A 23682-nucleotide genomic window follows, 5' to 3' on the forward strand; every position below is an offset into this window, starting at 1 on the left:
GGAAACCCCTAAACACCTGTTTTGGGTCAATGGTACCACAACATCCACTGAATTGCCAAGAAGCTGGTCTAGTGGTGGCATCATTAGAATTATAAAACAAACTGTCTTTATAATACACAAAGAATCTGGATCAAGTTTAAGAGTTCCTATATATGAGAATTTGAGAAAAACAAAACTGAAGGAACAATATATGTTAAACAAAATTTTGAAACTACAATCAGAATTGGAAGTAATATCTAATCAGACCGCATTGGCTCTTAATCATATTAATGACCAACTCAACCAAACCAAAACAGTAGTTTATCAAATCAAATTAATTGTGGCAGTCATTAGAAATACTTTAAACGAAATAAAAGAACTAGCATATTCACAAAATCAAAAGACTCCTACACTTGATTCCAGTTGGTGGGATAATCTATGGATTTTCAAAAAAAGTTGGAAAACTATAACCTTCACTGTGGGTACACTTGTTAGTCTGTTCTTATTTCCATGTTTAACAAAAATAGTGACATCTGCTGTACAGAATAACCTAAGAATCTCTAAAGAAATTAACCTGAAAAAACCAAAAAAGGTAATGAAGCTTAGTAAATATGATCACCCAAGTGCTGAGGAAATGTATGATCAATACAAAAAATACAGGAAATTCTATGTTAATGAGCCAAAAATTATAAGTTGATGCAAGCTTAAGCTTGATCAAAGAAAAATAGGGGGGAACTGTTATGAATAGAAAGTTGTAATTTTTTTTAAGTTTCAGAGTTAAAAAAACCAAGCCAGACCGAGTCAGACTTCTTTAGGTTCCCTGCGAAGAAAAGCCCTTAATCACTCGTTGATGGTGGGTGATTAACCGATTGTTTCCCTGATGCTGGCTGCATACCAAGAAGATACCAAGAGAAACCCTCCAGGGTAAAGAGACAACCCTCCAGTGACACCAGAGACAACATGCAAATGAGAAACGCAGTGCACCCTGGATTGTTACAGTTTTACAGTTTTTATAAGAAAAACCCCTAAAATCACGAGCCAACAAGTGACTTAAAGTGACGTCTAAGGATGGGAGCATAGTCCCGTACCTGCTTGTATCTTTTTATTTCTCACCCTAACCTGAAAAGAAACTGATTAAAGAGACCCCCCCGGGTTCCTAAACCAACAAACCAAGGACTCAACGACTCTCCCGTGAGGACAGAGTCCCCAGTTCTGTCTGCAGACCAGCGGACAAAACTGCATCGTCCTCCTGCTTCGTGCCACGCCTGGGAGCAGCGGCGGCGAGGGCGCAACCCGTCGATTTCTTCCCACCTGAGCTGATTCTTCTTAATAAAGGCATTAAAAAGGAGAAAGATCTCCTGCCCATTTATTTCACTATCCCTTCATATTTTGTCCCCTTTTTGAGTATTCCCTTGCTGATTGGAGATTTTGGTTCAGAAATGTATTGCTTTCTCTAATTTTAAAGAAGACTGGATAGGCATTAGGTTTTTTTTCCCTATGTGATACTTCTGCTTTTCATTATACCCATCAAAAAGTACACCCTACAGTTAACTTTTCTTAAATTGTATTCCTAGAACTCTTAATTCTGCACTTCCTTCAATATAGTTTACATTTCTGACATTTTTAAGCATCTGAGTGTTTAACAACCACAGTCGAATACCCCCAAGAAGACTTAAAAACCCCTTCAAAAAGAAGTAGAATTTTTTCCAAAAGAAATCTCCAGTAAGGAACTGAAAACAAACCATGCTATTTCTAATGTCAAGCTATTTCACATCTGCTTTTACATCAGAAGAGAAACTAAAGTGAAAGCACTCAGCATCTTTCCTTTATGCAGGTTGTCTTTAGAAAGGAGCTCAAGGCTGGAATGGGTAGAGTGGCCCTGTATTTATTGATCTCACCTCACTTGTCACCTGTCAGCTATAAAAGCTCTTAATGTATCAGAGGGAAATGCTTCAAATGCAACATGGGGATTTTACAGCAAGAAAATTGCTTTAACTGAACCTCGGGAATTGCATCATTAAGCAGTAGTCTCAATACAGAGGTCACAGCAATAAACTGATAATTCCTTATACTTTTTACTACATCAGAGCTGAAGGATGGAAACTGCATGACTAAGGATTTATAAAACCAATCTTGTGGTGACTGCAGTCTTTATGCTAAAGTAGGAATTTATGCTGCCTGCTCATATTCACAGATGCTCAGTTTCTCTATTACTGTTTGAAATGTTAGAAAAAGTGAAACTGTGGACATGGGATGTGTAAATTTTTTCTGTCTGCTTTACAAACTGTGGGACAGCAACCCGTAAGTGGGTTTATGCATTGCAGTACCTGGAAATTGGAAAATGAGATTCTCAGAAAGCAGCCAGTTAAGCAAGAAACTCCCCAAACCAGCCAGAAGGAAATTCAGAGAATTATACCCAAGGTTAGTGCCCAAAGTCAGTGCAAAATCAGTAAGTAGGTGATTCTCTGTGTGCTTCTGCCTCTGCATAAACTCCTTTGTTGAGTCTGGTGCCTAATGCAGATGAGCTCCAGGCATATTAAGGAAAAGGAAAAAGCCCAAACCCAAAGACAAATTGCATCCTATTTCAACTGCATGTTAAGGCAATTGTTAAGGCACATAGGCACTTAAAAAATCCACATATTTTCTGGTTTGCAGTGGGGCTGTAAAAATAAGTCTCCTAATGCCAATCTTGTTTATGTTTTGGCCTGAGCCTCTCCTGGTTTCCATTGTGGGGGTTGCTTCCATTTGTATCCCTCATGAAAAGTATTGGAGCAAGGAACTGTTCTTTTCCCAAGGAAAGGAAGAACAGCAGGGCAAAAGGCACAGTAGGCTACAAATTAGAATCTGTGTTCCCACCTGTGACAGGTTTTTTGTGACCAAATATTTATCAAAGGCAGGTAAAGCACATCCGTTTTCATCCTGTGTATGGTTCAGGGTTTGATTTAATTGTTCTCCTGGAATCAGAGCTGAACAAGCCAGAGCCAGTTTTGTCTTGCAGATGCCTCGGGGCTAAAGTGCAGATTGAGCACTCCTATATTTCTTCACAGGTATACACAGGTGTGCCAGGAATTCATGGGTGCAGAAGGAAGTACCCACCAGGAATTCATGGGTGCAGAAGGAAGTACCCATAGCCCCTACAAGCAAGGAGGAGAAAGCTTCCTTAGGAAGCTTTGCTATTGTCTGAGTTCTCTGATCAAGGCAGTTCAGGGGAAATGTTCCACGGGTGCGCACTCACTCCAGTTCTGATCCCAGCAGATCAGCAAATCCCACGTGGAGCAATGCATGTGGTCTTACCCAGAATAAAACCAGGTGTGTTTGAAACCTGCATTTTTCAGGCTTGGAGGCTGAAGAGCATTTCCATCAAACAAAATTCAAGTAGACAGAGGAGATCCTTCAGGGACCAGGAAGACCTCAGGAGGTAAAACAAAATTGGACTGGGCTGATCAGCCCCCCAAAACATGGCGCTTCCACTATTTGAAAGCTGATTTTTGACCAAAAAAGTCTGTATCAGGGAAAGACCAAAAGACTAGATGGATCTTATGGACCTTTATGAGTGTTATAAAAAAATTATAGCTTCTTGTGGATTGCTGACTCATGGTTTGGGATGAAATCTTTAAAGGGAGAATGAATGTTCATTAAGATACAGTGACACTGGGAAACCAATACTTTTTTCTGCAAGGATATGAACTCTCAGTCAAGCTTCCTCTTTGCTTTATTTTACTAGCACAGGAACTCCATGCACTTTATTCTTGACATTTTTTGGGGGCTTACTGAGTATTCCACATGCGATCAGGCATTCCTATGACCTCAAAACATCCACTGAATCCACCGAAAATGTAGCCTTGAGCATAACAAGAAGCACTAGTGTATGATGAACTTGTGAGAGCTGGATCCATATGTGAGAGCTTGATCTCTTGGCAGGGACCAGAAGAAAACACCCAGCCTAAGATGTGTGTGCAGTGTGATTAAACATCTCAGTATCTCTCCACAAGTCCTCTATGCTTAGATTTGAATCACGGTCTTCCCCTATGTCCCTTATGAAAATTGGAATGGTTTTTACAGTAGTGGGATGATGGCTGGAGGGACATCTTGTGGGCTGTTTGAACCTCACCACTGGAGAGCAAATCCAAGAAAAGCAGACAAAAGGCAAAGGCTTCCCTGTGGTTGAAAGGTTCAGCTTTGTGAATGCTGATGCAGACCTATTTTGTTTACACGCTTGCCAATTAATGCTGTTTGTCTAGTTGTCTCACTATACCACCATGTACCACTATGTCTCACAATGGTTAGTTTTACTCTGTCAATAAGATAATCTGTGGTTATAGTAAAACAGAATCTCTCACTGTAAGTTTGTCAAATAAATGCAGATTGCAAAATACAAATATCCACTCTGTCCTGTGAGCAAAAGCCCGCATTGTAATTGTGCAAAGAGCTGTCTGGTTGAGCAATAAACCTCCTGTGAAGCACACAGGGTCGAGAAAATACAGGTGGTGAATTTGAAATCCATGAGTAATTTGAGACTTGGTTACATCCAGCTGGTTTGTGTTGCTGAAAGCATCATTGCTCTCCCAGAGTAGGAAAGAAGGACAGAGTTATGGGGTAGATCACCCAGCATTTGTCTGATGAGGTGTTGAGTGCACAGCCCTCAGAGCCTGCTGCAGACCAAGAAGTTTCATGGGATAGGGACCATAGGAAGCAAATATGGCTTTGCAGTGAGGGTAAAGATGGTAATCCTGGAGTAAGAGTAAGGCAATACCATAAAATTATGCTTGCTTATATGTAATGATGATGCTAATTTATATTTTATGATGACACACTTCCTCTGTTGACTGCTCAATACTTAGGAGAACTTAGCACCTGCAAACTCCTGTGCCTCTTGCAAGTGATTGTGAGTAGATGTGAGCTGAGGACTTCTCCCCTGTCACCCTGAAAGGCAGCTCACAGAATTAGTCCAGACACATGGTGCTTTAGGTGAGAGAAATTCCACCTTTGTGTGGCAGCAGCCAAAGCATCAGTGCAGAGGTATGTAAAAGGGCTTATCACTTCCAGTGGCTGGTAGTTCAGCAGGTGCCTCAGAAAGCTCATGAGCAGCTTTATGTTCACCCCAGACTTTTCCTGCTCTGCTCCTCTGTGCTGGCTGTGTGGCACAGAGCAGAGCACTGCTCATATCTCACTGCTACCTGGTGCCCTGGCCTATCATGCACAACATCCTTAATTAGCAGAAGCGTGAGAATGAGAGAACACATGAAATTACTGATGTGGATGAGTATTTCACAGACATTTCTCTTTTAGTCAGTGAGAAGAGCAAGCTGAAGATGTGTCAGTGTACTCACAACAGCATCACTCAGGATGACCATGCACGTGATTAAGCAAATTACTTTCAGGGAAGTGACTCATTGCTTTGGGTTTGCTTTCTTATTTTTTTCTTGCATTATACATAATAAGCATATAAATATGGTTTTGTTTATGGATGCAATGTGTGCATTGTCAGTTGAGTAATCCATGTCTGCCTTTATCCAAGGGTGCAGACATCAGGAAACTGAAACAACTGAAAGATTACCATCATGCTGCAATTATGTTTCAGTGTCTCCTTGTATTGAGTCAGATAATTTTGATGGAGGACAGCTTCTGGAAGATTGTTCTCCCTGAGCATCTCTTAGAAGTTGTGAGAGTCAGCATGTCTTGCCTTGCTGTGTTTATTCTGAAGTACTTAGACCTATCTTGTCCTGTTGTTCTGGTTAATTTGTTAATGGATAATTGATTTCAAGGGAGAGGAAAGTTTCCTGTTCATAGTCAACTTTACAATCCTGCCTGCCTGGATATGTAGGATGGCAAGGTAATGGCTCCCAGATCCTATTTCTGATATTCCATCTCCTCCCAGTAGGTATCTGATGTCCTTGTTTACCATCTGTCCCAGCCAACAATTATGCCTGAGCAAGTCAATACTGAACAGGTGTCCCAGGATGCAGCTTATCAGCTACAGATTAGCATCTCAATTCTCCTGGATTCAGGGACTTGTGTGCTCTTCAGAAACACACAGCCAGTTACTGTAGGAGACGAAAGTTAGATTAGTGGCTTTTTGGTTATTTTGCCCCACTAACCAGCTCTCCCAATAGAGAGCTGCCAGTTTAACATCGTGTTTTATGTAAAACTTCCCGTGTGGTCTGCAACATGTCATTAGTTGAATTTGCTGTTTTCTGTAAGAAATAATGTTTCATTGCCATAGTGCCCTTGAAAGTCAGCCTCCAGTTCACTGGGCCTCTGTAACCATTTGCAAGTTGTGTCAATTTAGGAGCACGGACAAGTGTTAGAAATCCTCTCTGTTTAAGAATTCTCTGCTTAAGAACACTAAGAAGCATTTCAGTACTCATAAAAGCGAATGCTGAGCAAAGGTAATTTGAAAATTATTGCTGTGATTATCAAACTGCAGTACCAGAAAATAATGTGGTATCATAAATGTAATAAATAATTTGCGTCCAATTTCCACATTTTATTACAGCGTCTGTCTGGAGTTTGAACTGCTTCATCCCAGCCAGTTTCTGTAGCTCAGCCCTGGGGGAAGATCAGGGTTTGCTGGTTTTGTTAACTCTTGAAAGCAAAAATCAAAAATGGCAAGTGCATCAACTTCCTACAACCAGGGATAGAGGAGGGTCCCCTCTCAATAGCTTCAGTGCCAAATTCAAATTTTCCTTTAACCCCAGAACCAAATCCCTTGAAGTTTAGCCCTGGTTTTATCATTAATAACTCTCCTAAGACTTCAGAGAAAATACTCTGTGAAGAAGAAAAGAGCCCAGGGCTGTATCCAGCTCTGGCAAGGCAGCTCAGACAAGCCAAGCTGGCAGGACCTTGCCGTGCCAAGTGCATCCTGCTGGTTACTCATCTGTGTGGCTGGGTCAATGCACTGTGAACTATTTCCTACTTACCTGAACAACTACAGGTGCAAGCACAATGTGTGTGCAGATTTGGCTTTTGCTAGAACGAAGTGTAGTGAAGTCTGGTGAGTGCTGACATGGCCCCGTGCTTGCGATATCCAGAGATGTTTATTGTGGGAATGCAGATGAATGGTTCTGTGCCTCACTTGCCATATGGCTGACAGCTTGGCAAAACCCGGGGTCTCCAGCTGTGGTCGCACAGCTGACAGCAGCATGTGGCTCACTCTCCTCTTGCCGCCACTCAAGATATTTTGAGGCTGAACTGGATCTCTGTCACTACATGCCATCAATTTACCAATTGGCTTGCGTAAAAAGCTGTCACAGCTGCTTGTGGCTGACATCCTTCAGTTCCCAATGTGAAGCAGTATCTGAGGGCACAGCACTGAGTTCCATGTCTGCATCTGACTAGTTTCATGGGAATGAGCAGATAAGATTGCTTTTTTCTCCCATTGTGCCCATTGTGGTTATTCCTCAAAAGGCTAGGGCTGCTTTTCTGAGTTTATAACAATGTGAGTGTAAGAGATGGCTCTGCAGGCCGCCAGTGTGCACTCCTTCGGTGTCATCCCACAGGACAAGTCGTTACCCTGGAGCAGTGGGATTGCATTTGGATGCCTGTGCACCTGTGTTGTCCAGCATTTCCCCCTAATTGTGACAGTCACTCCCTGCTTCAACATCTGATGCTGTTTCTGTCCCAGGTGGAAGAGGACATGCCCCTCCTCATCAGTGCCAGCATATCCAGTGCACAGTCACGTGGTTTCTCTCTGAATTTCCTGCAGCTGATGAGGCTGCCATTGTGCGACAGCTGCAGCAGAAGAGCTGGATTCATCCCCACAACTTCGTTCTACTGCATTCTGCTCGCACAGTGCTTCTCAGAGTCATCTGTTCCAAGGGAAAGTGTCAGGATGTTGTCAGGATGGACCCACACTATGGTCCCATACTGGTCCCACATATGACCCAACCAAGTTCAGTAGTAGCAGCTGATACACTGCACATACCTTCCAAACCATCAGTACAGGTCAAATCTTCAGCATCCTTCAGCCTGGCCATCATAATGAAGATCCCCTTGGGAGGGCAGACTCAGAGATGCTTCTGCTGATCAGAACTTTTTATAGATTAAATAATCTACTTCATAGACTCATACAATCTCAGAATGGCCTGGGTTGGAAGGGGACTTAAAGATCATCTTGTTCAAACCCCCTGTCAGACCAACCCTGCCTGGGTTGGTCATGGCCTGGGTTGTTCACCTTAAAAGATCATCTTGTTCCAACCCCCCTGCCAGAGCAGGGACACCTTCCTCTTGCTCAGAGTTGCTCAGAGCCCCATCCAGCCTGGCCTTGGACACTGCCAGGGATCCAGGGGAAGACACAGCTTCTCTGGGCAACCTGTGCCAGGGCGTCACCTCCCTCAGAGGGAACAACTTCTTTTTGATATCCAATCTAAACCTCCTCTCTGTCAGCGTGAAGCCATTGCTCCTTGCCCTGTCACGCCAGGCCCTTGTCAAGAGTATCTCTCCATCTTTCCTGTGGGTTCCCTTCAGGCACTGGAAGGGCACAATGAGGTCACCCCAAGCTTTCTCTTCTTCAGTCTGAACAATCCCAATTCTCTCAGCCTTTCCTCATGGCTCAGAGTACAATGCATTGTGTCTTGAGGTGGTTCTCCTGAAAGGACCCACTGAAGTTTTTGGTGAGTTGCGGGGTGTATCAGGAGAACACAAGGATCTGTTGACTGACAGGCAGCCAATTCATCAGATCCGTGTAGTGATGGTTTGTTCAAGGCAGTTTAGTAGATTTAACTGGCGTCATAATGCATGGGCATGAGTCCTTTAGCCTGTATTCAGCCTCACAATGGTTGAAAGCAGGCAGATCACATCCACACCATTGCTACTTTGCTATGCTCTGGAGCTAATTTTAGAACCAGAATATAGTTGTACCAGATAAGGAGCTGCATTTGTGAATTGATACCAGCAACATCCCCTCACAGTGAGATGACCGCAGTGTGGGTGTCCCAGAGCAGTGTCCTCAGAATGATGATCTATTCCCACCTACTGTGGGACAGTGGGGATGCCAGGATGTATGTGAAGAGCTTGTTTTCTCGTCACCAGCCTGTGGCTGCTCCTCCATGCTGAGCTGCACAGCCTCTCTGGGGACTCAGTAGATGCAGCCCTGTACAACAGTGACATCCTCCTTTTGTCTGTGTCCCTCATACTCAACACAGGGAGCCCCTATGGCTGCCTTGGCTGTTTTGGCTTTCCAAGTTCAGTTTAGACACAAACCTAGGCTGGGTCCAATTAGGTTTTTCAAAGAGATCTAGGAAAACCTGAATCCCTCATTTTTCAGTCTTGTATCACGGCAGCTCCCTACCTGGCTGAGCCCAGTGGGGTGCCGGAGCCAGGATAACTCAGCAGGAGCTCAGGCCACCTAAGCAAGCTATAGTGATTTTCAGCTCTTAGTGATTATCAACTCAGTGATTTCCAGCTCTTTAGCTTGCTAGGTGCCACAGCAGCAGACGCAGGGAGAGAGAGGAGAATCGCCGTATGAGGTTCCGCAGGGTTCTTTATTCGGGTCTTCCGCGAAAGTTCCCAGTGACAGCTCTTCTGCCGAACCAGGCAGAATCAGGGGGTTTTATACCCTACAGGGGTTTTGAAAACTGTCCAATAGTAAGGGTCAGGGGAAAGTGACCCATGGGCTTACAGAGAGATAAGCAGGGTCTGAAAGGCAGAAGAAAGGGGCTGCCAGGGTCCAGTCATGCTGACTTGGCATTTCCTAGCTCAGGCCTCCAAGGACGCCTTGCAGGGCCTAGGCCTGCTACAGTCTTGTACTCCAAACTTTGTAAGATCCCAAACAGAGATTCAGCTTTTCTAACACATTGTTTATGCTTTTCCTCATGTTTTCCTCCTCTAATCTGAAAATTCACATTTTGCTTTCCGTATGTGCTATTTTTTTACCTTTCTTTACTTGGGTCTTGCGCATGCTATGCAGGCAGGCTGTTAATGCTGGCCTTGCTTCACCCATCAGCAGCACTTGAGCAATAATTCCACACTGGGTAGCAAGATCTGTTTCCAGGCCCCTTCTAGGATCTGACCCCACCTTTTGTAACACTTTTTGCCAACAGAAATGTTCTATGCAACCTGAGCAAGCAATTTATGCCCAAGAGCTGAAGTCTGTCAGCTCTTTGTTCCAGCTGTGGAGACAATCTCTTTTCAGCATCAAATGTAGATGTGTCTTGTGCTCTGGTTTCCATCTTCTAACAGTAAAAGGACAAAACAAAAGGGCTTCTCTTCTCAGATGGTTTCAGAATAAGGTGAAGTGCTATATTTCTTGCAGTCATTTCGCTTCAAGTGGTTTTGCCCTTGAGGACAGCATTACCTCACACACAACAAGAGAGCATCTATGTGCTGAAGTGTCAGACCTCATGGGACAAAGATTTCTCTTTCTAAGTGCTGTAGCTTTCCACAGTTCTCCCTCCCAGTTGATATTTTATTGGTTCTTGTACACAGCTGTGCACAGGTTACCTTAACACAGTGGACAGTTTTTATCTGACACAAGAGAGGGATCAGTCACAACAAGTGGAGCAGCCAGGTCAAACTGCTTTAACACCAGTGCTCTCCTGCACAGCAGTGTGTTTGTAGAGCCCTGCTTCCCCCTTGGCACTTTCTTGTTTAACAAATATCTCAATCTCTATGGCTCTGCTTCAGCTCTGCCTTGTTTGTCTTGTCTTTCCTTGGTGCAAGTTCAGAAGGGCAGGACCTGCCTTCGTATTTTTACATCAGTGCCTTCACTTCAGCCAGGGGCTCTTGGCACTGTGAGCTGCAGAAGGAGCATCTCCTTAGGCCACTGCGGGAGAATGGGAACACAGCTGACATCTGATTCTCCAGTTAATCCATAGGCCTCATGCTAATTGCCTTTACACACTAGGCTGCACTGCCTAAGTGCAGGAAAACAGCTTGAGTCAATCCAGAGACCAGCTAATGAGAATAACCAGCCATTAACACACCAAATCAGATAATAAATGCTGGGAAGCACATCTGATGGCTCAGAGCCTCTTGTAATTTGTGAGGGTTGTTGATTTTTTACTTCCCAGTAAAAGAACAGCCACTCCTGCACAACTTGGCTTCATAGGAAGTGGCTTTTCTTAGTATTATAGATCAAATAAAAATGTATGGTGAATTACAGCAGCTGGGGTTAAAATCCTAGACTTACCCATTAAAACTGTAGTCTACCAAGGCCATGTTTCACTCTGCAGGTCAAGAGCTTCAGAGTTAGATGGGGAAAGCTGGGGAGTCTGGAGCTCTATCAGTCCAAACACTTTTACCAACAGGCTCAGGTGTGGGGACTGGGGGAGGAGGGGCAGAAATCCACCAGTGAAGTGTGCCAGAATTCCCTTGTGGGCTGCTGTACCCTAGCCTAACTCATGTAGGGTCTGTATGTGAAGATTGCTTAGCATTAATCCTTACTATAACCATACAGAAACTAAGGAAACACATCTGGAAATAAACTAGCTGAAGCTAAAACTTCGGGAATAGGAATTGGAGGAGTTTTCTAAACATTGGTTAGATATTTTGCTTGCCAGTATCAAAGCTCTCCCCAGTCAATTAATGTATTTGTGTGGCACCTCTTCACAGTAGAAATTGGCAGTTGCTGAAAAGCCCTTCTCTTTGGTGTGGGAAATAGCTGAAAATCAATATTCTGGAGAGTATAAATGCAGAAGATGAAGACTTCTGAGTGCTTTCTAAGCTGGACAGCGGTGAGAAGGGAACTTGTATAGGCAATGCCATCACTAGCTGGGATTTGCTGTTCCTTTTCCAGATGAAGCTTCTGTAGGATCTTTCATGGCCTGTTCCCATCACTAGTAGTGTTACTGGAGTGGGTGAGAGCCTTTCAGCTTCTAACTTCATCCAAAGAAGGAGTCTTGCAGTGGCACAGAGCTGCTGGAAACCTTTCTTGGGTATTTGCTCCAGCAGATGGACACTTGGAAGGGACTAGAGCTGGCTGCTTTTTCATCCAGCTGTATTGCAGAGCACAGAGCTTTTTCGTCTTGCAACTGTCTCCTAAACACAGCTGATTCCCTCCTGCACCATGTTTTCCTCTGGTAAACCACTGAGACCCTGGCCTTTCTCCTGCCTCAGGGCTTTTTTAGGATGAATTTCTTCCCTCCTCATACAGCACTGTGGAGTAAGAAACTGCTCATTTTGTTGTGTCTTTTGTGTGTATCCACTATGGGACAGAAGACCACAGTTCTCACCTAGAAGCAGAGCAGCATAGCAGGATCGGCAGCCGAACCATTTTCCATGCAAAGCCATCTTCTAAAGCATTATTCTTCTTTTCAATGCACTCATATGGCTGCAGAGCTGGAAATAATTTTGGTATGGTTTTGCATTGAGGCAGATTAATTGTGTTCCAGCCATGCATTTTGCCAGGATGCTCTTTCCTGCCAGTTTTTAGTATAACTCAGAAGCAGCACATGCCCACATCTCGATTTCCTTACCTGTCCCATGGGCATTATTAGTTTGGCATAATCAAGCAGTTGACAGCAGCCTCCTGGGTGAGTTTCACTGGAAGGACTGGCAGAAATATTTCCTCTTCCACCAGAGGACATATTTGAAATACTGGTGGATTTATAAAGCCTGCTTCATTGCATGAAAAGGCAGGGTGGATCTGAAATAAATGGGCAGGAGATCTTTCTCCATTTTAATGCCTTTATTAAGAAGAATCAGCTCAGGTGGGAAGAAATCGACGGGTTGCGCCCATGCCGCCGCTGCTCCCAGGCGTGGCACGGAGAAGGAGGATGACGCAGCTTTGTCCGCTGGTCTGCAGACAGAGCTGGGGATTCTGTCCTCACGGGAGAGTAGCAGATTCCTGACTTGTTTGTCTAACACTCCGGGGCGGCTCTTTAATCAGCATCTTTTCAGGTTAGGGTGAGAAGCAAAAAGGATCCAAGCAGGTACGGGACTACGCTCCCATCCTTAGACGTCACTTAAGTCACTTGTTGGCTCGTGATTTTAGGGGGTTTTCTTGTAAAAACTGTAAAACTGTAAAAATTCGGGGCGCAATGCATTTCTCATCTGCATACTGGCTCTGATGTCACTCCTATGCTCCAGGGTCTGTCCCTGTGTCAGTCCCTGGCAAGCAGCTAGCATCAGGGGAACAATGGTTAATCACCGGCCATTAACAGGTAATTGAGGAGCCCCTCTCCAGGAGCGAAACCACAGAGGTCTGACTGGTCTGACTTGTTTCTAACTCTGAAACTCAAAAAAAATACAACTTTCTATTCATAACAGATCCTTTCTTGGAGAGCTATTGAGAGCTCCACAGATGAAAATCCTATTGAGAGTGTTATGAATAAGGTGGTAATTTGTGCTGGAAATGTAAGACTATTAACGTAATATAAAATAAAATCTTAAGATCACTCCAGCAAAGGAGAGAGGGAGATTGCCACACAGGATGACAAAAGCCACAACTTGAAGCCAAGGAGGAGGTGCATCATTAACATATGAAGTAAACCTAGCCCGCATAGGAGATGGACACTCCGGATGGCATGAGGCCCATGTAGCTGTCCACCTCAGATAGACAGGACCATCAAGGACATACATCTGAGTGAAGGATTCCAGGAACTGGAGACAGATACACACCAATTCCTGGACGAGGCTTTGTCCAGCACAGGACAGAGAACAGACACTGCATGAATATTAAGAACTCCAGGAGGGGACAAAGGGACTCCGCTGCAGGCAAGAAAAAGAGAATAAAAATCGAACTCTGCCAGGCATCATTGGTGAACAGGGGGATTTGGTGCGACAGAGGCTGGATCATAGCTCACCTGCTCCAATCCCAGGGTCAGTGCTGCTTTTTGATTGTTGGCGGTTGGGACTGTATATCGGTCTCAAATAAATTTCTTTTTATTTTTGATTTAATTGGCTGGATCAATTTTTACCTATAACAAGAGCTCCTCAGATGAAAATCCTGCTGACAAGTTTCAGTTATCACTAAAGTGAAAATATACGTGTTTTTCAGTTATTTCTCTTTTTGCCAAGATTCTGATTCCAAAACAAAAAATACCAGAGCAAAAGAGCTCTTTACGAAAATTGCAGGAAAATTGTCCCATGAAATTTGAGACCTTCAATAAGTCCACATCAGGTCTTCAAGGAGCAGAGAGTATCAATGAACCAGGAAAACATTTCTATTTCTATGGTTCTAACTTGTTTCCAAATTGTTTTGAGCCATTTCCAGCCGCCTAAATTCCAGCTAAATGTCTGTGCCTGCAGTGGGTTTAGTGCCTCTGGAGAGCAATTCAGAAAGCCTGAGGGAAGTGCAGAGTGAGTGTTTTGAATCAGACAGCCAGAAACAGGAGACAAAGATGACACTTAGTGGCATTTAAGCCAGCTGAATATGCCCGTTTTCTTCTGTTTGTTTTTTCTAATGGTGATACCAGCTGGTGTGTTTAAACATTTATTTCTGTCCTCTCTTTTTTAGGAGATGGGCTGTGTAGGAGGATGAGAGAATTATTTTCTTCTAAGGGGTATAAGGTACAAACTCACCCTCTGTTCAGTGGATGCCTGCAGGATCCTTCCAGAAGGAGGATCTTGTCCATGCTTCACACTGTATCTCACAAGGAAGTGAGACTTCTTTGAAGTGCCTATGAGACCAGCAATTCAGAAACAATCAACCATTTGAGCTGCACAGATTAAAAGATAATAAATATTTGTACAGTAATTAGAATATCAAATAAAAGGACATCAAAGTTCTAGTCAGGAGGGAAGCAGGTGGTGCTCTGTCAGAGTAACCCTTTGGGGGCTGCATCCTCCTTTATGCAGTACCAGGGGCTGTAGGTGCTCTGGAATACTCCATGATTTCCTGGATTTTCATAGGCATGATGCTGTTGACCATGGGAATGGTTATGCCTGTTGTCCTACCAGCTCTTCTCAGGAGGGAAATTATGGAAAGTATGGGTATGAACCACATTGATTGTAGGACCAGTGCCAATCCTCCATCAAAAATATTTCATTTTAGACCATAAAAATATTCTATCAGAGTTGCTGCATGGTTCTGGAGACCTAAGAGCCTTAGTATTTTAGTCAGGTTCTTTTTCAGTCATCAGACAGCAACAGCCGCTTTCAGTTCTTCAAGGAATTAAAACCAAAACACCCAATGATGTCAAGCTATGACATCTCTCCTCTTTGGGGACTGCAGCCTTCCAGAACACTGCTGGGAATAGGGAAGAAAAGGCAGAGAAAAGTAAAGTAATTTGTGTACTGGAAACCAGACTGCCTATTTCTAACCCCTGCTCCTGGGGTCTAACACCAGAGGCATTACTGGCATGTCCAGCCTGTGGCCCCAGGGTGCTCAGCTCCAGCCAGAGGTGTTGGATAAACCCATAAAACCCTCCTCTTCACAGGGACAAGCATTTGGCTTCTGTTGAGGCTTTTGGGAGGATTTTGTCTTGCTCCCAGAACAGACCCGGCCTTCTCCTTTGTGAAAGGCACTGGCTTTGCTGCCTATGGCGGCTATTACCCTCAGGGCAGAAGCCCAGCGGGGAATGCCGGCCTGCCAGGATAGCTCAGCGGGGGGCCAGGATAGCTCAGCAGGGGGCTCAGGCAACCCAGGCAGGCTATAGTGATTTGCAGTCAGCTCTTTAGTGATTTCAGCTCTTTCAGCATGCCTGGTGCCGTCGGTACCGCTGCCGCAGCAGACGCAGAGAGAGAGGGAGAAGCGCTGTATGGGTTCCGCAGGGTTCTTTTATTCGGGTCTCCGCGAAGGGTCCAGTGACAGCTCTCCTCTCCCGAACCGGGCAGAGTTAGGGGTTTTTATACCCTACAGGGGTTTTGAAAACTGTCCAATAGTAAGGGTCAAGGGAAAAGTGACCTATGGATATACAGGGAGATAAACAGGGTCCGAAAGGCGGAAGAGAGGGGCTTCTAAAGCCTTAGTCATGCTGACTTTGGTATTTCCTAGCTCTCAGGCTTCTGACCGCCAAGGAGGCCGTGCAGGCCTTGTGCCTGCTACAGCTGTCCTCTTTCAAACTGAGACCCCCTTATTACCCTACAGGGAAGTGTGCCATGAGGATGGGCAGGTCTCTGACATCCCATTTCCTTCTTCCTTGATTCCAGCCCCTGCACTGTCTCCATACTCATGACTCCAGGAAGGCATTAAAAACTGTGGCTTGTTTCTTTCTCTCTTTGCTACTTGCACGGCCCTTTACCCTGCAGTATTTAAATACTTTTAATGTATTTATCTTCCCAGTAGCACACTAAAATAGGGAAGGACCATTATCTAGAATTTACAGATGAGTAATTAAGACATAGGAGCCTTAACTCCTAGATTCCTAGGGATGCATCAAAAGCAGTGTGGCCAGCACAAGGAAGAGATTCTGCCCCTCTACAGCTGGTGTGCTGCATCCAGCTCTGGGGTCCTCAGCACAGGAGAGGCATGGAGCTGTTGGAGTGAGTCCAGAGAAGGGTTACGAATCAGAAGGATGGAACAGCTCTCCTGTGAGGAAAGGCTGAGACAGTTGGGCTTTTTCAGCCTGGAGAAGAGAAGGCTCCAGGCAGACATCGTTGTAGCCCTCCAGCACCTAAAAGGGGTTTATAAGAAAGATGGGAACAAATATTTTGTGAGGGCCTGATGTGATAGGACAAGGAGTAATGGTTTTAAATTGTAAGAGGGTTGGTTCAGACTACATATAAGGAAGAAATGGCTTTACAATGAGGGTGATGAAACACTGGCACCGGTTGCCCAGAGATGTGGTAGATGCCCAGTTCCTGGAAACATTCAAGTTTCTGGGCTCTGAGTAATGTGATCTGGTCGAAGATGTCCTTGCCCCCAGAAGGTCAAAGAGCACGGTTTTCCCTGTTTTTATGATTACATGATTATGATTATAACACAGCATGTATTATAAAGACAACATGTAGGAATGTAGGAGAGTGCCCCCTAATGACAGAGTGGCAAAGCTAGCCTTTGTCCCCCAAAAAAGGAAAGAAGCCCAGAAGTTTCTCCCAATGATCAGGTGAAAAGCCACCTTATAGGACCCCAGAGACTTCACTAAAACCTTGGGGTCACCTAATTGGATAGAAGCCAAAAAGTCCCGCCTGGCCCATAAGGTAGAAAAAGAGGAAGACAAAAGAACTAAACTGCTTTTGTGAAGGTGTTTCTACCAAGGGCAAACCACTGTACCTGGCTCAGATTTTTCTGTTTGTTATTTTGCCTTTTATTAAACCTTTTTGTTTCTAATACTGCAGCAGAAGCCATCCTGCTCATTATTTGCCTCCAAAGGTAATAGCTAAGCTATCCTTGGGTGTATTAGGTTCCCTTTTGAAGGTTCATAAAACCCTGGCCCAACAAAATAGAACCTAATAACAACACTTACACAGAAAGACTATTACAACTTATAATCATATAGAAGTGAAAGAAAGGAAAAAGCTTTGCCACTTCCCAGATAATTTGCTGTTGCTTTTATATTCCCCCGCCTTGTAAAGAGGCTTTGTGAATTTTCTCACCTAATGCTCCAGCAGTAGCTCTCATTTGAGCTTTTTATCTGTCAGCTAAAGCATTTTAGATAACGCTTTGCTTTTTCCATACACCCGACTTTTCAAGAACCCTGTGCAGGCAAAGCTGTGAATGAAAGTGGCAGCTACAATGTGTCTCACCTGCAGCCACCTAAGCACCTTTTTTAATTCTGCATGAATACAGGATAATTTCCACCTTGTGTACCCTCAGGAACTTGGGGGTAAGTAGAATGGTACTTCCAGTGCATTTTTGCTAGTGAATGTTTATCTACATAGCAGTCTTTAGCAGGATTAGCGATTCCAACAACTGGGATGCACCTGCACAGATCCCTGAAATAAAAAGAACCCTCTCTCTTTTGAATGAGGCAAGAAAATCACAGAATCACAGAGTGGTTTGGGTCGGAGGGACCTTGAAGATCTGCCAGTTCCAAACCCCTTCCATGGGCAGGGACAACTTCCACTAGGCCAAGTTTCTCAGAGCCCCATCCACCCTGGCCTTGGACACTGCCAGGGATCCAGGGGAAGCCACAGCTTCTCTGGCCAACCTGTGCCAGGGCCTCAGCACCCTCAGAGGGCAGAATTTCTTCCTAACATCCAGTTAAAACTCTCCTATTTCAGCTTAAGACTATTGAATATATGCTTGTAATATGTGATATAGGTAATTCGTGCTTATGTAGAATATGATATGAATATATGTTATAATGTTTAAACATTAATGTTTAAAATGTTTTCAAATACACATGCGGGAGCCGAGGAATTGCCTCATACTAAGAGACTGCTGCATGACATTGTGAAACTGCAAACAACAGTGAGGAGAGGTCTAATTTGCAATCGAAAGAGCCTAGCTCAGGAAGGAGAAGGATCGTTACTCAAAGGCCACCTGGACGATCAACGCTTGTCAAGCTCTAAGATCAAGATAGCAGAAGCTGTCAGGGAACTTGCATCTGAATACCAGGTTCCTGTAACCCTACCATGAGCATTCATAGCTTGCCAGGAACCATATTGTCCAGTCCAACTCAGAGGAGGACAATATGAATATGTTTGACTATGAAAAGAACAAGAGAGACTCTGCCTCAGGCAACCAAAAGGGTATAAAACCTGACTGTACCAGACTGCCTTTGTGAACAGAGTGGGTCCGATGCGGTAGAGGTCGGATCAGGTTTCATCCAGTGTCGATCCCAGGGTTGACGCTGTCCCTTTAATTGTGGCTGTCAAGACTTGTGTATTGGTCATGCAATAAATTCTATTTATCTATAACATGCTTTTACTATCTGCCAAACATGTGCTTTCGATGATCAGACCATGACTGGTTTGCAGCCAGAGAAATGCAGTTACTTGTTTGCTCTTCAGGCACATATCAGAGCATGTCTAGAAATTCTCCTTCAGTCCCCACAGTCCAGTGCATCACAAGCTTTTTGTCCATTTTCTTCTGGAGCATCTGTTATAAGTAAAAATGAAATATGCCCAATTCTAATAAAAAATAAAAAGAATTTATTTTGCGACCGCAATACAGTCCCGACAGCCAACAATCAAACGGACAGCATAACACTCCTGGGAGGTAAGCTGGGTGAATGTGGATATGGCCTCTATCGCACCAAATCCCCCTTGTCCACACTGGCTGCTCCAAGGCAGTGGTTCTTATACTCTTTAATTTGCCCACAGCAGAGTCCTTTTTAGAGTTCTTCATATTCAAGTTGGTTCCTTTCTTCGGTCTGGGCTGCACAAAGCCTTCGTCCAGGAGTTGATTAATGCACTTCCCTGAATCTGGCATTCAGATGGAAGGTGTTGATGGCTCTGGTTATCTCAGATGGGTATCTCATCCGGGCCATCATCTCTTGGGCGTCACTGGACACATGCCTTCGTGAATGCCCATCTCCTGTGCAGCCGAGGTTTCCTTTGCATGTAAATGTTGTGGTGCCTCCCTGTCCATCTGCCACGGTTTCACCATCCTGAGGATAAAAATTCTTCCCTCTCCCTTTCCCTATGTACAGTTGGTTTATATATATATTTTTTTTTTTATAACTCTATCTTCATGAATTACTAACAATATCCTTAACAGCATCTAATTGCCGTGCTTTGAGGTGAGGACATCAGTCAGTAATGTCTGTTTGGAGCAATGGGCACTTGGCTGAGGGAGACCTCAATCCCTGCTCAGATTCCAGAGAGGAATCTGGGAGTTATGTAAAGCAGTGACACCATCAACAGTTCTGATTTTTATCCCTTCCATTTTAGTTCAAATTTAAAAACCAAAGCAGGGAATGTAAGGGACTCTTCACTTCATAAATGCATCTCTAAGGCACACATTTTTTTAAAAGTCTATTTTTTGGAGAAAGAACCTGCAGCATGAGAGCTAACTTCATTAACTATCCCCTAACATTTATGTATGGCATTGTAAATCGATGAAGCATAAACCAAGGTGGCTGTCCAGTGAGAAGGTTGAATTCCCTCTGCCCTTCACCAGTGTTTAAAATACAGACCTGTGAGGAGAATTTCTGGTTTGGAGATAACATTACCCAGGTAAACACTATCTGAAAGGGAAAAAGAAGGAGAGTAACTAGTCTGAGTTATTAAAACATGAGAATAGCTTAATTTCGTCCTCTACTCTCTGTTGACTCACTTTGACCTTTGTAATATATGATTTGGAATAATTTGTGCTTATGTGAAATATACGAGAAGTAAGTTATGCTTGTAAGATGCTTGTAAGAAATGTTCTTAAAAGTTTTAAACCCACAAGCCAGAGCCGGGGAGATTGCCATACAAAATTGCAAAACCACAGATGGCAGCAGAGAGAAAGACCTAATTAACAAACTAAAAGATGTGGCTCCAGCAGAGATGGGCTCTTTCCCAAGAACAGTCCAGGAAACTCCCAAGCGATGAATACTCGATAAGTATCCAGATAGCCAGAGTTGTCAGGAATGTGCATCCCAATGCCAGGTTCCCATAACTCACGATCAGCATTCATCGCTTCCCAGAAACTCTTTTGCCCAGCTCAACACTGAGAAAGGAGACTACATGAATATGTGAAGCCATGAAAAGAAAAGGAGAGACTCTGCCCTAAGTGAAAAAAACTGTATAAAAACTACCCGGACAGGGACAGCCTTTGTGAACAGAGGGGATCCGAATCGGTAGAGTTCAGATCAGAGTTCACCCAGTTCATCCCAGGATCGATGCAATCCCTTTGATTTTGACTATCGGAGATCATATCTCAGTCACAAAATAAAATCTATTTTTATTAATTATTAATTTGGCTTTATCGATTATTACATATAACACCTTGAATAAGGCCTCTATGTTTTCCTGACTGTAAGAAAGGAGTAATAATATTTTCTGCTTCCTGGAAAAGGATGTAAATTATAGCTTACAATTTCTAATGTGCTGGGGCAAGGGGAACACAAAGTTCTTTTCCATGTGGCACATGCATGACAACTTATAACCACAATAACCATAACATTGCAAACTTCCATTCAGATTGTGCTGTCCCACCCAGGACGTTACCTTTTTTACACCTCTATAATTGCAATTTTTCCCTCTGAAATAGTCAATAAAAACAACTCTTCAATTCCAGGATTTGAGCTTGGAAAGAAAAAAACATAAATTTTTGTCCTCTTACAAATAGTTTGGTGATTGTGCTCAGAGAGATTCTGGCATCACTGTCTGATTAGGGACAGTGTCTACTGATTTGGGGTAAAATCCATTTCAGACCTTCTGTAACAAAACTTCTGGCAAGTAAGTTCTCAGCAATGGAAAACCCTGGAAATGTCACTCCTACCATGCTTGAGCCTCTGATGAGGTTATAATTTGATGGTGGAAAAAGTTCTGAGCTAGCAGTAGCAGCATTTCAGGTAGGAAAGGAGACCTGCATTCTGAAAGGAGGATTTTGACACTCTGTGGACATGTGCACTGCCTGTATTTTTATGCAAGAGAAGGTATTACTTCTTTGGACCTGTCAGTGTGACTTTGATTCCTGAGAAGGTTCTGAAACAGTCATTAAAAAATGACTTTGTAAGTACCTCAATGATATAAACGGATAAAGGAAATAGCCAGCAAGGATTTTTGAGAATGCATCATACTAAGCCTGTGGAGTTTCTGCCTTTGGCTGCTTAAGTGGCCTAATGCGGGAAAAAAGGAGGATACAACTCATGTGGTATAATCTCAACCCCAGTGACATTTCTGCCACTTCTTAGTGACATTCCCAAGAGAAAATTAAGGAAATAGAGTGTTGATGTTGTTATAAATGAAAAATGCAGATTAGCCAATTTTAATAAAAATATGAAAAATAAAATTTATTTCGCGACCACGGACAGCGTATTACCCCCGGGAAGTGATGCAGGTGAATGTGAGGAAAGGACCAACTGGCACCTAGACCTCCCCGTCCACATCAACTGCTTCAAGGTAGCAGTTCTTATACAGTTTATTTGGCCCGTGGCAGGAAGTCTTTGTTTCCTTCTTAGTTCTTCATATTCAAGTTGGTTTCTTTCTCTGGACAAAGCCTCATCCGCGAGTAGAATGATCCATTTCCCTGGTTCCCGGAATCTGGCATTCAGATTCCAGGTGTTGATGGTTCTGGTCCCCACAGATAGGCATCTTGTCTGGGCCATCAGCACCTGGCGTCTTCTGGCATTGGTGCTGATGACTGCTCCTCTCTTCGGATGCAAATGCCATGATGTCCATCTGCCGCGGTTTCGTGGTCTCGTGATTTCGTCATCCTGTTGGATTTCTCAACCTGAAACGAATTGATTTCTCCCCCCCCCCTTTCTCTCCCCGGTTTACTCTGTTCACATATATATTTATACGCCGTTTATCTCCACTAATTACTACCTATATTTCTAACAATGTGGTTGTGAGAAGAAAGGTGTGCAGTGGTTGGAGACTTGCTCCCAAAAAGTGCTCACAGCTCTATTGAAATAAATGGGCAGGAGATCTTTCTCCTTTTTAGTGCCTTTATTAAGAAGAATCAGCTCAGGTGGGGAGAAATCGACGGGTTGCACCCACACTGCCGTTGCTCCCAGGCGTGGCACGAAGAAGGAGGAGGATGCAGCTTTGTCCACTGGTCTGCGGACAGAGCTGGGGACTCTGTCCTCACGGGAGAGTAGTGGAGTGCTTGTCTTGTGTGTTTAACACTCCGGAATGTCTTCTTAATCAGTATCTTTTCAGGTTAGGGTGAGAAACAAAAAGGTCCAAGCAGGTATGGGACTATGCTCCCATCCTTAGACGTCACTTAAGTCACTTGTTGGCTCGTGATTTTAGGGGTTTTTCTTGTAAAAACTGTAAAACTGTAAAAACCCAGGGTGCAATGCATTTCTCATTTGCATGTTGTCTCTGGTGTCACTGCCCATTCTCTTTACCCTGGAGGGTTTCCCTTGGTATCTTTTTGGCAAACGGCCAGCATCAGAGGAACAATAGTTAATCATCAGCCATTAACGGGTGATTAAAGACTTTTTCTTTGGCAGCACACCCAAAGAAGTCTGACCGGTTTGACTTGCTTTTTTTTAACTCTGAAACTAAAAAAAATACAATTTTCTATTCATAACACTATTATGATGCTCTGTTTTGGCCCTGGCTCTGTTCAGCACTGCGCAGTTTGGAGGACAATGAGAGAACATGGTCATAGGGTTAGGGACTGGGAAAATAAATCAAGGTTGCAAGTATTGTGGACACATGTATCAGAATTCAACATATGCTTGAAAATTTAGAGGGAATTGGAAATGAAAGCAGCTAAAATTCAGCAAAGACAAAGTCTTTCTCCTTTCAGATAAGAAATTCAGTAAACATGGACAAAAATGGAAGTTATCAGCTAGGAAGCATCACAGCAGATTTTTCTGACTGCACCCTACTGATTTACGGTAGCATTTTGTCTCTTAGCAGCTGAATGTGAGGACAGCAAAGCACTGGAATGGATTGCCTATAATGACAATGAAATCTCCTGCTGGATATTTTTTAAGAACAAGGGAGACAAACATCTTTTGAAGATTTCTAGGTATCATTTACTAGAGAGTCTCTTTTTATGCCCCCACATTCCTGGTGTTCTGTGATCCACACTACAGAGCTCCAGTCAGGTACACGTCAATAATCAAATACTGCTGAGGAAAATAAGAGCTTTGTTCTGACAATAAAAGTCTCTTTCTGTAGGCAGCAGTAGCAATTGTTCCACTTTCTGAAGCAGCAGTGAACTGCCAGCTGGAGTCCTTTGTCTCAGCTGGAAGCAGTAAGTAGAAACAGGCAAGGGAAAAGCACAGGAAACTAATCAGCATAAGAGGGGTAGAAAGAAAGAAATGCTGC

General features: G+C 43.7%; 2 long non-coding RNA genes across 4 annotated transcripts in view; one reads left to right on the forward strand and one right to left on the reverse strand.

Moving 5' to 3' along the window:
• LOC135300822 (uncharacterized) overlaps positions 1-4123 on the forward strand; it is a 22792-nt gene extending 18669 nt beyond the window's left edge. The window contains exon 4 of the long non-coding RNA XR_010362595.1: positions 3315-4123. This is a non-coding gene — a long non-coding RNA (uncharacterized LOC135300822). The remainder of the gene's footprint in view (positions 1-3314) is intronic.
• Positions 1-10081, reverse strand: part of LOC135300823 (uncharacterized) — a 26334-nt gene extending 16253 nt beyond the window's left edge. For 2 of the 3 annotated variants that reach the window (XR_010362598.1, XR_010362597.1), the window contains exon 1: positions 6900-10081. This is a non-coding gene — a long non-coding RNA (uncharacterized LOC135300823). The remainder of the gene's footprint in view (positions 1-6899) is intronic. The other variant, XR_010362599.1, reaches the window with a different exon arrangement.
• Positions 10082-23682: the final 13601 nt, after the last annotated feature.

This window comes from Passer domesticus, chromosome 5, assembly GCF_036417665.1.
Source record: "Passer domesticus isolate bPasDom1 chromosome 5, bPasDom1.hap1, whole genome shotgun sequence".
NCBI lineage: Eukaryota > Metazoa > Chordata > Aves > Passeriformes > Passeridae > Passer > Passer domesticus.